Genomic DNA, 17,862 nt, shown 5'->3' with positions numbered 1-17,862 from the left:
GGAAGGTTTAACGGTGATATACTGTAAATTGAGATATATACCGTGACTGCAGGTTCACAGTGGGGAGAAGGTTTAACGGTGATGGACGGTAGACTAAGGCAGATTCCATTACACCAGGTTCACAGGGGGGGGAGAAGGTTTAACAGTGATAAACTGTAAATTGGGATATACACCGTGACACCAGGTTCACAGTGGGGAGAAGGTTTAATGGTTATGGACGGTAGACTGAGGAAGATTCTATTACACCAGATTCACAGGGGGGACAAAGTTAAACGTTGATGTACGATAGACTGAGGCAGAAACTTTGAGACAGGATTTACATTCGTGAGAAGGTTTAACATTGATCTACGATTAACAGTGTCAGATACTTTGACATCAGGTTCATATTGGGGTGGCAGGCAAAGTGACACCAGATTCACAGTGGAGAGAGGTTTAATGCTGATGTATGGATGATTGAGATCGTTACTGTGACATTGGCTTCACAGCAGTGAGAAGGTTTAACAGTAATGTACGATAAACTGTGTCAGGTACTGTGACACCAGGTTCACAGTGGGGAGAATGTTTAATGAGATGTATGATAAACTGTGGCAGATTCTGTGACAACAAGTTCACAGTGCGGAGAACGTTTAATGGTGATGTACAGTAGACTGGGACAGATATACTGATGCTGGATTCACTGTAGTGAGAAGGTTTAACAGTGATGTACAATAAACTCTGACCTATACTGTGACATCAGGTTCATATTGGGGAGAAGGTTTAACAGTGATGTACGGTAGAGGGAGGCAGATACTGTGACACCAGGCTCATTGTATTGTTCATTTATCTAATTTATATGCTCCATTTTTTTGTGGCAACTTCCAAACATTCCATAAAGTTCTATTCTAATCAGATTTTGTTCATTTAAATAGGTCACCACTAAAAGCCTAAATCGTTTGGTCTCTTAAGTACGCTGCACAAAATTAAATTCTTTACCTGGGTTTGGTTCAACGGCACTTCAGTCTGCTTCATTATTTTTTCAGCCCCTCATTTTGTCCTTTCTGCTTTGCCCAGCCGATTCCCCAAATGGGCATCCAACTCTGTCTTCTCAGCTTCACCCAACGTTTCCTCTGTAAACTTGAGCAAACCAAGAAGACTAAAGTTAAAATTTTCACATTGGCATTTTCAAACACAAAAATGATGCTGTGAGTTGCAATTTCACATCAAAATCCCACTTGCTAAACTTGCAAGCAACTGAATCGCATCCAACAGCTGGAAAATTGCAAGAGAACTGCTTGGTTAAAGCAAAGACTCCACCCAGTCACCCCATTAAAGGCCTCCAAGTTAACAACAGATAGCAACCTGAAAGTTAAATACAAACATCTGCATCAGGAATATTAACAGGCTTTAAAAAAAAAATCACTTCCACTATTGAAAGAAAACTCCTCAGGGAACAATTCCTGTTGTATTGCTCAAAATGGTTTGAATCTTGATTTCAAGCAGAGTCATTTGGTGAGATTGTTGGTCCAGAACAAACCCTGCCCACACACTCCCTTAAATACCTGCAAAGACCTGGTTCAGCTCTGCTCTATGCTAAAGCTTTCAAGCTTTTCTGAAGAGATAACAAACTTCAGATGCTGGTACATTGAGTCACAAAAACACTAATGCTTCCCTGAACAACACAACAAGAACCTTCCCGAGTGGTAAATATCAACAAGACATAATATCATTTCACTGTTGTGTTTGTGTCGTTGGAGAATTCCCTTTCCATTCAATCAGAATTAGAGTTTTGGGTGCTGTATTTGAGAAAAGATGTGCTGGTGTTGGAGAAGGTCAGAGATGATTTACTGGAATGATATCAGGAATGAAAGGGTTAGTGTATGAGGAACAATTGTCGACTCTTCGACTGTATTAGTTGGAGTACAGAAGGATAAGGGGGACCTCAGAGGCATTTCAAATGCTGGAAGGCTTGGGCAGAGTACATATGGCATAGATGTTTCCCATGGTAGGGGATTCTAGGACAGGAGAGCATAATTTCAGGATAAAAGGGTGTCAATTTAAAACAAATGTGGAAAAATTGATTTTGTCAATGGGTCGTGAAACCCACGTGAGGTCATTGGGTGTATTTAAGGCAGAGATTAACAGGTATTTGATACGTCAAGGAATTAAGGGTAATGGGGAGAGAGCTGGGCAGTGGGGCTGAGTGGAAGAATGGTGGAACAGACTCGACGGGCCAACTTCTGCTCCTATATCTTGTGATCTATATCCTGCTGGAGACCTAGTGAACCCTCCTCTTGTATTCCATTCTTAGAAAACATTCTGCATCGTGGTTTTATGTCATGTGAACCCATTTCCGATTGAATCCCATGTTACAAATAACCCAATGCAAATTCTGCATTGAGAGGACTGTAGCTTCCTCTTTTTAAAAATTGTTATGGAGCAGCTCAAATGAGATTTCTTGCTTCTTTTGGTGAAAGGGTTAAAATAGAATCAAATAAAATAGGAGAGGGAAAAGCAGAAGAATTTATGTACAAGTGGGAATCAAAATTAATGGTTGGTGATAAAGATACACAATTGTTGAAACATTTGATTAATATATGGAATAAAATAAATGATGTAAACGGTGTAAGTGGATGTACATCACCCAGAATGGCTTTGATTCAAAATCCTCGTATCCTCGTATCTTCAGGATCATCAATTGCTGGATAGCTGGTTTCGTAAAGGGTTTATAAATGTTGAAGATTGTTATGAAAGGGGTCAATTAATGTCATTTGAGCAACTGAGAAATAAATATCGTATAACTCATCGCAATCTTTTTTGCTATTTCCAACTAAGAGCATATTTTTTTTTATATATATTTTTTTATTTCACACCATAAATCACATTAACCATGATACACATTTTTTCCTTTTCACACATATACAATGTCATTTTCTCCCCCCCTCCCTCCTCCCCTCCCACCCTCCCCACCTCCCCCCTCCCGTCCATTTAAGGTATAAAATCTAGGATACATTAAACCAGTCAGACAATGTTGTCATTCAATAAAAATACACCAGAAATTCCACTGAGTCCATTCTTTTCATTTCCTTTTCCTTCCGTTAACTTAGGTAGTGATTGTCCCCGGTAGGTTTTCGCTATTGTGTTTAATATAAGGCTCCCATATTTGTTCGAATATTTCAATATTATTTCTTAAATATATGTTATTTTTTTCTAATGTAATACATTTATTCATTTCTATATACCATTGTTGTATTTTGAAATTATCTTCCAATTTCCAGGTTGACATAATACATTTTTTTGCTACGGCTAGAGCTATCTTAACAAATCTTTTTTGTGCATCCTCCAAATCAATTCCAAATTCTTTGTTTTTTATGTTACTTAGGAGAAAGATCTCTGGATTCTTTGGTATATTGTTTTCTGTTATTTTATTTAATATCTGATTGAGATCTTCCCAAAATTGTTCTACTTTTTCACATGCCCAGATTGCATGAATTGTTGTTCCTATTTCTTTTTTACATCGAAAACATCTATCAGATACTGTTGGGTCCCATTTATTTAACTTTTGAGGTGTAATGTATAGCCTGTGTATCCAGTTATATTGTATCATACATAACCTCGTATTTATTGTATTTCTCATCGTTCCAGAGCATAACTTCTCCCATGTTTCCTTTTTTATCTTTATATTTAAATCCTGTTCCCATTTTTGTTTAGTTTTACCATTTGTTTCCTCATTCTCCTTTTCTTGCAGTTTAATATACATATTTGTTATAAATCTTTTGATTATCATTGTATCTGTAATCACATATTCAAAGTTACTTCCCTCTGGCAAACTCAAACTGCTTCCTAATTTATGCTTCAAATAGGATCTCAATTGGTAATATGCCAGTGCTGTATCTTGAGTTATATTGTATTTATCTTTCATTTGTTCAAAGGATAATAATCTATTTCCTGAAAAACAATTTTCTGTTCTTTTAATCCCTTTTTTCTCCCATTCTCTAAAGGAAAGGTTATCTATTGTAAAAGAGAGTAACTTGTTTTGCGTCAATATTAGTTTTGGTAATTGATAATTTGTTTTATTTCTTTCTACATGAATCTTCTTCCAAATATTGAGTAGATGATGTAATACTGGAGAACTTCTATGTTGTACCAATTTTTCATCCCATTTATATAATATGTGTTCAGGTGTCTTTTCCCCTATTTTATCTAATTCTAATCTCGTCCAATCTGGCTTTTCCCTTGTTAGATAAAAATCTGATAGGTATCTTAATTGTGCGGCTCTATAATAATTTTTTTAAGTTTGGCAGTTGTAAGCCTCCTTGTTATTACCATTCTATTAATTTATCTAGTGCTATCCTCGGTTTCCCCCCTTTCCATAAAAATTTCCTTATTATTTTCTTTAACTCCTTGAAGAATTTCTCTGTCAGTTGTATTGGCAATGCCTGAAATAGGTATAATATCCTTGGAAAAATGTTCATTTTAATACAGTTTATCCTTCCTATTAGTGTTAATGGTAAATCTTTCCAATGCTCTAAATCATCCTGTAATTTTTTCATTAGTGGATAATAATTGAGTTTATATAGTTGGCCGAGATTTTTGTTTATTTGTACACCTAGGTATCTTATTGCTTGCATTTGCCACCTAAATGGTGATTCTTTCTTAAATTTTGAGAAATCCACATCATTCATAGGCATTGCTTCACCTTTATTTACGTTGATCTTGTAACCCGACACTTCTCCATATTCCTTCAATTGATTATATAATTCTTTTATTGATAGTTCTGGTTCTGTTAAGTATACTATAACATCATCCGCAAATAAACTGATTTTATATTCCTTGTCTTTTATTTTTATCCCTTTTATATTATTTTCTGTTCTTATCAATTCTGCTAGTGGTTCTATAGCTAACGCAAACAATAAAGGTGATAGTGGGCATCCCTGTCGTGTTGACCTGCTTAAGTCCATTTACTGTCACTTTCGCTAATGGTCCCTTATATAATGCTTTAATCCAATTCATATACTTCTCCGGTAAACTGAATTTTTGCAATAATTTGAACAAATAATTCCATTCTACTCTGTCAAAGGCCTTCTCTGCGTCTAAAGCAACTGCTACTGTTGGTGCTTTATTCCCTTCTACTGCATTAATTAAGTTAATAAATTTACAAATATTGTCTGTTGTGCGTCTTTTTTTGATAAATCCAGTTTAGTCTAGATTTACCATTTTCGGTACATACTCTGCTAATCTATTTGCAAATAATTTAGCTATTAACTTATAATCTGTGTTAAGTAAAGATATTGGTCTATATGACGCTGGTGTGAGTGGATCTTTCCCTTGCTTTAGTATTACTGTAATTATTGCTGTTTTACATGAATCTGGTAAGCTTTGCGTTTTATACTAAGAGCATATTTGAAGGATAAGTTGGGACCAACCATGTTGTACTGAAATAGAAATTCCTTATAAAGAGGAATTGTTAAAAAAAATTATTTGATAATGTCCTCTTTATTACAAGTAGGAACTTTTAAATGAGAAGTTCATAAGTTGAGACAAAGGTGAGAAATGGATCTGAATATTGTAATTGATTGGCAAATATGGGGAGATCCATATCAGGATCTCAATGCAAGACATAAATTAGTTCAGTATAATTGTTTTTACATCAGTCATGTAGCAGATGTCAGCAAGGATTTTATCTGAAAGCTGCACCTGGAGTCAGGTGACTCAGGCTATTGGATTTGAAAACCTCCTCAGGAGACTGATTTGGCAATAGAAACATAGAAACATAGAAGATAGGAGCAAGAGTAGGTCATTCGACCCTTTGAGCCTGCTCCGCCATTCAACGAGATCATGGCTGATCTTAAAGTTCAATACCCCGTCCCTGCCTTCTCTCTGTAACCTTTAATACCCTTATACTGAAGAAATATATCTAATTGGCCTCTTACATATATTTAATGAACCTGCCTCGACTGCCCTCTGTGGCAATGAATTCCACAGATTCACCACCCTCTGGGTAAAGAAATTCCTCCTCATCTCGGTCCTAAATGGTTTGCCTATTATCCTCAAACCATGGCCCCGGGTTCTGGATTTTCCCATCCTTGGAAACATCCCATCTGCATTCATTCTGTCCAGTCCTGCCAGAATTTTATATGTCTCTATGAGATCCCCTCTCAATCTTCTAAACTCCAGCGAGTACAATCCCAATTTGCGCAATCTTTCCTCATAAGTCATTCCTGCCATTCCAGGTATCAGCCTGGTGAATTGCCTCTGCACTCCCTCCATTGCAAGAACATCCTTCCTTAGATAAGGTGACCAAAACTGCACACAATACTCCAGGTGCGGTCTCACCAAGGCCCTGTACAGCTGCAGTAAGGTATCCTTGTTCCTATACACAAACCCTCTTGATATGAAGGCCACATACCATTTGCCTTTTTAACCGCCTGCTGTACTTGCATGCTCGCCTTCAGAGACTGGTGTACAAGTACCCCTAGGTCTCTCTGCACTTCACCATCTCTTAATCTATTGCCATTCAAATAGTAATCTGCCCTCCGGTTTGTTTTACCAAAATGGATAACCTCACATTTATCCACATTGTAGTGCATTTGCCATCTATCTGCCCAGTCCCTCAATTTATCCAAATCACACTGGAGCTTCCGGACTCCCACTTCCGTGCACACAACCCCTCCTAGTTTAGTGTCATCTGCAAATTTGGAGATATTACATCAAATCCCCTCATCCAGATCATTAATGTAAATTGTGAACAGTTGGGGTCCCAGTACAGATCCCTGTGGCACCCCACTGGTCACAGCCTGCCACTCAGAAAATGAGCCATTTATCCCAACTCTCTGTCTTCTACCTGCCAGCCAGTTCTCAATCCACATCAATACTTTGCCCCCAATCTCATGAGCCTTGATTTTGTAAGCCAGTCGTTTATGCGGGACCTTATCGAAGGCCTTTTGGAAGTCCAGGTACACCACATCCACTGGCTCTCCCCCATCTATTTTACCTGTCACCATCTCAAAGAATTCCAATAGATTTGTCAAGCACGATTTACCTTTTGTAAATCCCTGTTGACTCTGTCCGATCCCTTCTCTGCTAGTCATATGCTCCGCTATTACATCCTTAATAATGGATTCCATCATTTTGCCCACTACTGATGTAAGGCTCACCGGCCTATAATTCCCTGCTTTTTCTCTACCCCCCTTTTTAAATAGTGGGGTAACATTAGCTACCCTCCACTCCATGGGTACTGATCCTGAATCTATCGATTTCTGGAAAATAATTCTTAAAGCATCTGCTATCTGAATGGCCACTTCCTTGAGTACCCTACGATGTAGATTATTAGGTCCTTGGGATTTATCTGCCTTCAATCCCATCAATTTCCCCAAGACCATGTCCTTAGAGATACTGATTTCTTTCAGTTCCTCCCTTGCATTAGTCTCTATGTTTCCCAACATACTTGGGATGTTATTTGTATCCTTTCTTGTGAAAACAGAATGAAAGTAAGAATTTAATTGGTCTGCCATTTCCTTACACCCCATTATATATTCCCCTGATTCTGACTGCAAGGGACCTACTCTGGATTTCACCAATCTTTTCCTCTTGACATATTTATAAAAGCTTTTGCAGTCGGTTTTTATATTTCCCGCAAGCTTACTTTCATAATTTATTTTTGCTCTCTTGATCGCGTGATCCAGGGGAGTTGTATTAATTCACTTCAATGCAGCATTTTGGATCTATTGACCAAAGTTCCACACTGCAGCAGTGAGGAAGGAATTCACAACTAGTTTTTCTTCTACAGTTACTTCTTACACCAGTAAAATTGAATAGAATAAAATCAGAATTATCACATCAATGTTTTAGGTGTGGTGAAGATATCGCAACTTTCTTGCATTCAACTTATCTTTGTCCTAATGCAAGATCATTTTGGGGAGAATTACAATATTTATGGAACAAGTTATAGGAGATGTTTTTCCACAGAATCTGACCTTATTTTTATTAAGAAATATGGAAGGAACAAGGACCAAATTAAATCTATTAATATATCAATTGAAATTTGTTAAATTAACGTTAGCGGTGATGAGGACATGTATTGAACTTACTTGGAAATCCCATATATTTTTAGGGATGCCAAGATGACATGCAAAAATTCAAAGTTGTATTTCTTTGGAAAAAATTAAATAGAAACTCTATGCTTTTGCAAATTTGGCACCTGAATATTCAAATATCAGGCTTCAATTTGTAATAATGCCCTTTCCATCCCTCTAGACATGTGAGATTCTCCTCTTAGTTAATTTTTTTAAATTTAGATTTGTTAGATTTCTTCGCCACCGTGAACTCTGGGGAAGCGGACGACTAGTGCAGGGCACCAGAAAACTGAAAGACCACACCCCACCAACATCTCAGAAGCAGAGGATTCAATCCACGGGTCAGTGACCAAGGCAGCAGACCAGTGGGGGGTTCTGCAGCTGAAAGACCCACATAGGTGGCAGGCTGTTGGTGACTTGAGGAGAGGAACCCACGCAGGCTGTGGGCTTCTGGACAAAGCAGTCAAGGAACTCACACCAGGCTGTGGATTGCTAGAGACTGGGTCAAAACTGGCTAAAAGGGTGTCAGGTATCAGACCTAAGATACGAGTAAAATGGTTCCTAATTATGTCAGAGGTTCAAAACTGGAGCATACATCTGTGAGCATTAAAAGAGAATCCACAGACCCTCAGCGACTTGGCCCAGGGTTTGGGGTGGTGGGGGGGGGGGGGAGCACTCAGTCTTTCTCTGACTGCAAGAAGCATTTCAGGAAATTTCTGCCAGAGGTAAGTCTGTCTGCCTTATAGCAAGAAAAAAGCAATTTTGTGTGACATGACACTTTTTAATTACATGACAGTAAATTGTCTCCTGAAATAGAGAGAGGTTCAAGTTTCAAACTATTACAAACTCTACTCAACAGATTATACCTCTTCCCACTTTTGTTTTTGCAAGGACACCATTGATTTGATCACAACTCCTCTGCTGCATCTGTCCTGTGACAGATTATATATTTTACATTGTATCTAGAGATGTTTTTGAAAGAGATGGATTGGAGCAGTCGTTTTGGTCACAAACAAACACATACACTGCACAAAACAGCTCTTATTTAAAATACAAGAGCTTTGTTGAGAGTGAGTCATTCAGGCGCCGAGAGTCTTTACAAAGACAAAACAAGGAGACTGTTTTGCTAAAGAATTTCAAAAGCAGGTGTAAATGGATTATTGTTTTAAAGCAACAGATTAATGGACTCAGAAGTTTGAGTCCAGTGCAGTCATCTGGCTGATACCAGTTTGCTATTCTAAGAAGGTCATGTGGTTTTGCAAGCAGAGAAGAGAGACCAAATAGGCTTTTTCTAAAAGAGAGAGAGAGAGAGAGATGGCAAGCCAGCATCTTGTTTTTAAGACGGGTCGTGAGTTCTCAGTTCAGCCTGTTGAAAAACAGGAAATGGCTGGCTCGAAATGATGTTTTACCTGAAATAAGGGAAACAAAAGGAAATCAATGGTGACCTGCAGAAGAGGTTATCATTTGGAAAACCCTTATGGGTCAAGGTTCTTTGGCAAGACACCAAAGTGGCTGATCAGAGGGAATCAGTTTATGTGTGTCCAATGAGCAGGAAATCCCTCTCTGAAACCAACAAGAGCTTTCCTGGAGGGTAAACATTTACTTTTAAGCACCAGAGCTTATCATTCATATTCAAATTCATAAATGGTGAATTCTATGCACAGTATAAGAATTGATAGACACCGGTGAACTTGGAGTTGTGTCAAAGAACTTTATGCACATTAAATACACCTGCACTTCGAATTAGAAGGGGGTAATGGAAGGCTGTTAATAGTGATAAGTTAAAGTTTGATCCTGTTTTTTTTAAAAAGAAAATTAAAAACAATGTTTGTTTAAGTATGAATGGTGTTAATGCTTAAAATCTGCCTGTGATGGAAAGTATTCTTGGACTGAATAGACATCTGGGCCAAATGGCTATTGAAGGACAATCTGTACATGATTGTACATCCTAAAGTACAATGACTACTTCTATCCACTAAAGATTGTTAAAGAGCAAGAATAGACAATACAATCACATAAAATTCCCATCCATACAGCACACGTATTAATACACAAAACAATCACACCTCCTTATCGGTCAGGAAGGGCCTACACTTCCCAAGGAGCCCGAGAAAGTCAAGGCTAATGGCTCTCATCCTGAGATTTTACAGGAGCGCAGTTGAGTCTCGACCTTTGGATGGTCTAGTTGCTGTATAGCATCAGACAGCAATGATGCAGAGTAGTGAGGATCACTGGGGTCTCCCTTTTTCTGTAGATGACATTTACTGGGAGTGTTGTTCAAATTGGGCTCAAGGAATAGTACAAAGACCATTTTGATCTAGTGAACAGCATCTTTAACCACGTCCATCATCAAGATCAGGACTAAAAGGCTGGGGAATAGCATCTTCCCGCAGGCTGTGAGATGGATGAAAAGTATCCTGTAAGTGTGATCATCCTCCCAAATATTTATACTTCGATAGAGCTACTAAAGCAACACACACACACACACACACACACACACATACCAGGTTAGTCAACACAAAACTGCTTTATTCAGTCTTTACAGGCTTCTTCTATTTACAGCGTGTCCCGGGCTCCATGGGTCAAGGTGGGACATCATTTGTGAGTTTGCTGCAGATCCACGGGACCACAGGTTTAAATGAAGCCCTGTGAGTGTCCTGCACCTTCCGGCAGGGGAAATCACAGATCAACGTGCCATTCCTCGACACGCAGGACCACGTGCATGCGGTCAATTAAATGGATGATTTCCCAGCTGTCTGCGTTATGATTTCATGTGCCCGCCATAGAACCTGGCTCTCTCGGCCCGCTACATAGCTGATACACACCCCACCCCCCACCAGAACCGTCGCCAGAAAGTAAAACACCAGTTGCATGCACCTTAGGTGGACACCCTCATCGTCTCGGCTGGGGGCAATGAAAGGGTGAAGCGGGATCCAAATGGGCAGAGGTTTTGTCTATACCAACTAAACAGCTGTGAATGTCCCCCAATGTCTAAAGTATACGCAAACCCATTCTTCTTTACCACCTGGAAAACACCCTCATACGGTTGTTGTAACAGCACTCCTAGGTCCTGTCTGCGCACAAAAACAAAATCAGTGTCCAGGAGTGGTGGGGTACATTCTGTTAAGGGGATCCAAGCCAGTGGGTAGGAAAAGCTTTGCTGATCGCGATACCATGTCGAAGCTGTGGAAGGAAGTTCAGATCAGAGTTGGTTGTGAAATGAATGTCCCATGAAACTGTAAGGACCGTACCATAAACCATCTCTGCGGACAATGCAGTCATATCTTACTTTGGAGCTGTGCGCACTCCCAAAAGAATGCATGGCAACTCATCAACCTAATTGGGACCAGTGACTCGGGCCTTAAAAGTGGACTTCACTTGCTGCTGGGAACGTGGGTGAATTGTGTTCCGCGGATTGAATTAATGTGGGAAAACCAAATCTAGCCATCCAGTTTACGATGAATGCTCTGGCCATTGTCTCAGTGTCACTGGATGGCAACGGGACGGCCTCTGGCCAGCACGTGAAATGTTCTACAATTGTTAGAATGTATCTCATGTTTTGAGATTCTGGCAATGATCCAAGCAGGTCTACATGCACGTGTTCCAACTGTCTGCATACCGTCGGGAAATGTTGAAGAGGTGCCTTAGTGTGGCACTGAATTTTGGCAGTCTGGCAGGAGGTACATGTGCAAACACATTGCATGACACATTCTCAGTCCATGCTATACATATTTATTTGACATGAGCTTGACAGATGTTCTGATGGACGGATGAGATAAGCTGTGTATCTGTTCAATAAGGTGTTTCCTCCAAGATGCAGGAAACATTGGTCTAATGTAGCCCAAAGACATGTCACAAAGTTAGGTTGGCCACCCAGTTGTGCTGCCCTCTGCTGTATGTCCAGGTTAGTAATGGCCGTACTGTATGCCTGAACATCGGGGTCCATTGCCTGGATACTGGCTAATTCAGAAATATCAATGTCACCCTGAATATGATATATAGTCGGTCTGGACAGCATATTCGAGATGCCATTGTTTTTACCAGATGTTATCCAAGTAGATCTAAGGGAACTCTAAATCTCTGCCCAAGGTGTCTATAACCCGCTGGCAGGTTTGAACACCATTCTTCAACTCAAGTGGCATCCTAAGACATTTAAAAAGCCCAGAAGGGGTAATAATCACCGTTTTAGGAATGTCTACCTTATGGATGGGATCTGATGGTATCTTATGACAAGATCAACCTTGGAGAAAGCACAGAAATTGTGCAGATGGGAGGCAAAATCTTGCATATGAGGGACGTTAAGACAGTGGGTCTTATCCTGAGATATGGTCTGCTGGGCTTCATAAATCATAGCATAGACTAGAGTATAGCTGGAAAGTGATGCTGCAACTGTTTAAGGCATTGGTGAGGCCAGGTTTGGAGAATTGTTTTCAGTTCTGGTCTCCAAATAGAGGAAGGAAATAGATAACGAGGAGAGGGTGCAGAAAAGATTTACAAAAATGTTACATGGCTTACAACATCTCGAGTACAGAGAAAGATTAAGGAGACAGTGACTTTATTCATTGGAACGTAGATGGATGAAGGGGGTTATGATAGAGGTATTCAAAATTATGAAAGGAATAGATAGACTAGACATGAGTAGACTCTTTCCCCTGAGGGCAGGGGAGGTTGGAACAAGAGGGCATGAGTTCAAGGTAAAGGTGCAAAACTTCAGGAGGAATGTTAGAGGATGCTTCTTCACTCAGAGAGTGGTGGCAGAATGGAATGATCTTCCAGAAGAGATCATTGCGGCAGAGTCCTTTCTGTCATTTAAGAGAAGGTTGGATGTGTCGATGGATATGAGGGGGTTGGAGGGATATGGCCAGAGTGTTGGAGGGGAAAACTAGTGGAGTTGTTCATGTGAACTGGCACAGACTAGAAGGGCCAATATGACCTGTTTCCGTGCTGTAAACAGTCATATGGTTATATGCGCTGGGCTCCACAGGACAAGGTGGGACCTCATTAAGAGTTTGCTGCCGGCAGGTTTGAATTAAGCCCAGTGAGTATCCCAAGCTTTCCGGCAGGAGACTCAAAAATTCGAAAAGATTAATTAACTATTTCCATGAACGCTCCACTTTTACGTCTATTTTTCTAAATCTACTCCATAATCTAGAAATCTTTACTTAACCCAACCCATATTTCTTCTCCCATTCAAAGCACTCAGCAATATACCAAGGCAGTAAAATAAAAACTCAATGCTGGAAATACTCAGCGGGTCATCTACAGGAAAAATAATTGGAGTTAAAACCTTCAGGTCGATAACCTTTCACTGGGATTCAGAAAGAAAATCAAATTAACCTGATACTCTTTGCTGAGAAAAAAGAAGAGGGGAAATAACAAATTCAATATGTGGGATCAAAAGCCCGAGCAGCAGAAATGGCAGTGGTGCTGGATGAGTGGAGTCGACTCGTTGATCAACACATCTGTCTGGATGGAGGGGTAAAGGATAAACAAGACGAACATGATGCCGTCACTGTGAGGTTCAATACGACAGCTGCAGAGAATCTGAAATGAAGGAATGGTGAAAATACTTGTTTTTGGATCAATGTGACAAAATTTGACCTGACAAAAGAAAACAAAATTGCTTTGCTCTGCCAGAACTCTCTAGATCAAGGGGCACAATAAAATAGTCCAGAAATCAACATTATGAAATTGAACAAAGAAGTGATAGAAATTGGCAAGAGATAAAACACAGTTACATAATTCCATGAAAGTGGTGTCACAGGACGACAGGGTTCTAAAGACAGCTTTTGTCATCTTGGCCTTCATTAATTAACATATTGAAATTAGGAGTTGGGAAGTTATGGTGAGGTTGTAAAAGATGTTGGTGAGGGAAAAATTAGAGTATTGTGTGCAGTTATGGTCACCTAGCTACAGGATGGGTATTAGTAAGATTGAAAGAGTGCAGAGAAGATTTACTAGGAAGCTGCCAGATCTTCAGGAGTTGAGCTACAGGGAAAGCTTGAACAGGTTGGGACTTTATTCCTTGTAGTGTCGAAAAATGAGTAAGAGATTTCTTCAAGTGGCAGCTGAATGGGAAAAAAGGCTGAGAAAGTCTGCAGTGGACCCAATTGTGAAGGAAATATTTTGCTTGAGAAAAATTGTCATTGGTCCATTTCCTCTAGAGTTATGAAACCACACACAGAATAAGTCAATGACGTACAATTAAAACAGTGGTTTTCAAACTTTTTCTTTCCAATCACATTTCACCTTAAGTAATTCCTTACTAACAGAGCACTTCTGGCACAAGGATTCAGTGGAATATGATCCAGGGGGTGGGGGTGTGGAGGAGGAGTTTGAAAATCACTGCTCGAGATGATAATGATTCTCCATCTCCGTTTTAAGCAGACATCCTTTTATTCTGAGGTTGTGCCCACTGGTCCTTCACTCTCCCAGTACTGGCAAAATTCTCTCTATCCAGCACTTTCACTATTCATCAGATTTCAATGAGGTCCTGACTCATCCTTCTAAACTTGGGCGAGTACAGGCCCAGAACCATCAAATTATTCCTCTCATCCCCAGGGTCATTCTTGTAAACCACCATCACATCCTCTCTTAGAAATGGGGCCTAAAATTGCTCACAACACTTACGAGATCAGGACAACCAAAAGGTGGTCACGTGAGGGAAGACAGCTGCAGGGCTGCCTAGAGTTCATGGATTGGATGGTGTTCAAGGAGTCAGCTGAGGGGAGGTTGGGGTGGGGGGGGTCGTGGAAAGATGGCATCGGAAAATGACGTGAGAAGACACCTCTCCCTGACTGAACTATTCAATACTCGAACTGTAGTGAATTTTTTGACTTTATCAATGTTTGGAACATTAATTTACTACTGTAGGATTCTGGAAATGAAGAAAGGAAAACAGCAGTGTTGGGCACTGACAGTTGCCCTAATAATCAAAAAGACAAAGACTAAGGGGAGCGATAGGCTTTATTACACACAAGACTGCAGGCCCGCGTGCAAGCTAGGTAAGTGAAGGGATGGAAGAGGTTGCTCGACCTTTATGGCCTGGGTCACTGGGGAGGAGTCCAGGGAGGAGTCTCGGAGAGGATGTCATCAGGAGGGTGGGCCAGCCCATGCCTATACTGGTCAGTTCATACACAACCATTTCATTACCAGCAACTTAGAAAAAAACCTAGGTTTTCAACCTGTGAAAAGTGCAGAAGAAGCAAGGCCGACCTTCCAGAAGGAACCTCAGGAGCAGTTAGAGATAGATCCAAATCCTCAATGTGGAACCCAAGAGAAGCTGGAAGAAACGTCTGCATCCTCTGCGCCTCCAGAGACGCAAGATATCGCCAAGATCTTTGGCCTGGGGGTGGGCCAGGAGAGTGAGCGTGGAATCTGACCCAAGCCTGGCTTGACTAAGGAGAGCAGGGGGGTGGGTGCCCGAATGTGAGCGCGAGTTCGCGGGAAGGCGACTGACTGTATGCAGCGGCCCATCTGTAGATGCTCCTCTGGTGCTACTGAGCTTCTCAGCATGGATGGATGTTCTCACATGCAAGAAATCCGCAGTTGGGCAGCCAGGTATGAAGTGGAGGAGGACAACTCAGAAATTACAGAAGAAGAAGAGCAAGAATGACTATTTGCTGCAGTTGGACTAACAGAAGGAAGGCCTTAGGCTTTAAGAACATCTCCATCTCCAATGAAAGCTGTTGTTTAACCACAGACACCTTCCCCAGTCTTTATGGCCCATGCAACAGGGATGGAAGTCAACTTCATGTCTACAGAACTGATCCAACCAAATGAAAAGATGATGTCTTCTATGACCTAATATTTTGAAACTTTAAATGATCAATTTGCTGGTATAAAGGAAATAATGGCTGGTATGTGTGAATAAATTACATTTATTCTAGTTGATATTAATAAGAGTTTAACAGCAGTGGACACTGGACAAGATCAATTTAAGAAGATCGAAGACATTTTTATTGACTGTAAGGACAGTGGGGACCATTATGCGGAGAGAATGGATCATATTGAGGAGTTGTATACAGGCTAGGATGTCCAGAAGAGAGATTTGTTAAAAAACATTGATTCGTTAGAAAATCAAAGTTGTCGAATTAATATTAAGATAGTTGGTCTGCCGGAAGATATTGATGGTTCAGATCCTGTAAAATTATTTCTGGAAATGGATTCCAGAGATGTTGGGAGTCGAGACTTTTTAGATAGGGCTCATAGGGTGTGAAGGAGAAAACCTTTTCTGGGTCAAATGTCAAGAGCAGTTCTTTTAAGATGTTTGTGATATCAGGATAGAGAAATTATATTGCGGCTTGCAGTTCAGAAAGCTTGCCTTGATCAAAGCCCAATGATGGTTTAAGGCAATAGGGTTTTATTTTATCCTGATTTAAGTCAGGAGATTATTAAGTGATGGAAAGATTTTAATCTGGTCAAAGCAGTGCTGTGGAAGAAAGGGTATAAGTTTACTTTTCGGTGTCCGACGATATTTAAGGTGAATTATGGGCCAGATCAGTCTCAATGTTTTGAGAGTCCTTATGGTGCATTATCTTTTGCAAATTCCTTCCCAGATTTGAAGGAATTGATGGGGAAAATGCCCGAGGTTAAAATTGGGAAGGGAACAGGGAAAAGAATTAGAATCAGAATTGGTGAGTGATGTTGAAGATGAAGCTCAAGCTCAATGTGGGTGTTAACATTGGTATGTTTTAACGTTCGGTTGGGGGGTGGTGATTGACTCTGCTACTTCTAAAGCCATCTGTCAATTGTGGTATTAACTGCAGCTGGTCCACAGAGGGGGGTCCGACTTTTGTACTTGTAGATTTTTACATTTTTTACAGGGGTTTCTTATTGTTTGAAAGGGGGGTTTGGGTTTTTTAAAATATTTAATTGCTCTGTGAAGTGGCAATCTCAAGAAGAAATTAAGTTATGGCTCATTTCAATTTTGTGACCTTCAATGTTAAATGACTTAATAATCCGATGAAAATGAAGGGAATATTGGCATATATAAAGAAAATGAAGGTTGATGTTGCCTTTTTGCAAGAAACTCATTTGTCTGAGAAAGAACATATGAAATTGATGAGAGATTGGGTAGGACACGTTTTTGCATCTTCATTTAATTCGAAAGCAAGAGGTGAGTTGCTACTTTGGTTTCTAAGAAGATACCGTTTCAGTTGGAATCATTCTCTGCCACATTGGGTCGAGAGCTGTTGGTGAATTGTAAAATTTTTGCTGAAGCATGGACTTTGATGAATGTTTATCCACCCAATGAAAATAATGAAGACATTATTTCTGAAATTTTTTGAATCTGGGTCAAGCTAATGAAAATATTTTGGTTGGTGTGGAATTTAATTGTGTGTTGGATAAATTTCCAAAAACTGTACAAAGAACCAAAATGGCTAAATGGATGTTAGACTCAATGAAAGATTTGAATTTGGTGGAAATGTGGAGGAAGTTAATTCTGACAGAAAAAGACTTTTCTTTTTATTCACCCAGACATGATCCTTTTTTGAGAATCGACTTTTGCTTAACATCAGCACAATTACAGGGTAGATTTATACATGCAGAGTATATGAGTAGGATTTTATCGGATCATTCCTCATTGTTAAGTAGAAGTACACAATCCTTTTTCCAGACATCTAAAATCCGGAAAGCTCCAAACATCAGCAAGTGGGAGAGAGATGGCAGCGCGAGTCAGGCAGGTGAGGAGTGGAGCCAAAATATCAGTGTGACTGGAAGGGAGTGGGGGTGGATACAGCAGCATAATTTGGGTGGTCTTAAATCTGGCTTTCCAAAATCCAAAAAAATCTGAAATTCAGAACACAGT

At 40.0% G+C, this 17,862-nt stretch overlaps 1 long non-coding RNA gene across 2 annotated transcripts in view; it reads right to left on the bottom strand.

Moving 5' to 3' along the window:
- Positions 1-982: 982 nt before the first annotated feature.
- The window catches only part of LOC138750298 (uncharacterized), a 69,439-nt gene continuing 52,559 nt past the window's right edge, over positions 983-17,862 (bottom strand). For both annotated transcript variants that reach the window (XR_011349238.1, XR_011349239.1), the window contains exons 2-3: positions 2,621-2,685; positions 983-1,113 (exon numbers count right to left, since the gene is read on the bottom strand). This is a non-coding gene — a long non-coding RNA (uncharacterized lncRNA). The remainder of the gene's footprint in view (positions 1,114-2,620; positions 2,686-17,862) is intronic.

This window comes from Narcine bancroftii, unplaced genomic scaffold (assembly GCF_036971445.1).
Source record: "Narcine bancroftii isolate sNarBan1 unplaced genomic scaffold, sNarBan1.hap1 Scaffold_114, whole genome shotgun sequence".
Classification (NCBI taxonomy): domain Eukaryota; kingdom Metazoa; phylum Chordata; class Chondrichthyes; order Torpediniformes; family Narcinidae; genus Narcine; species Narcine bancroftii.
This window is presented reverse-complemented; position numbering and strand designations above follow the sequence as displayed.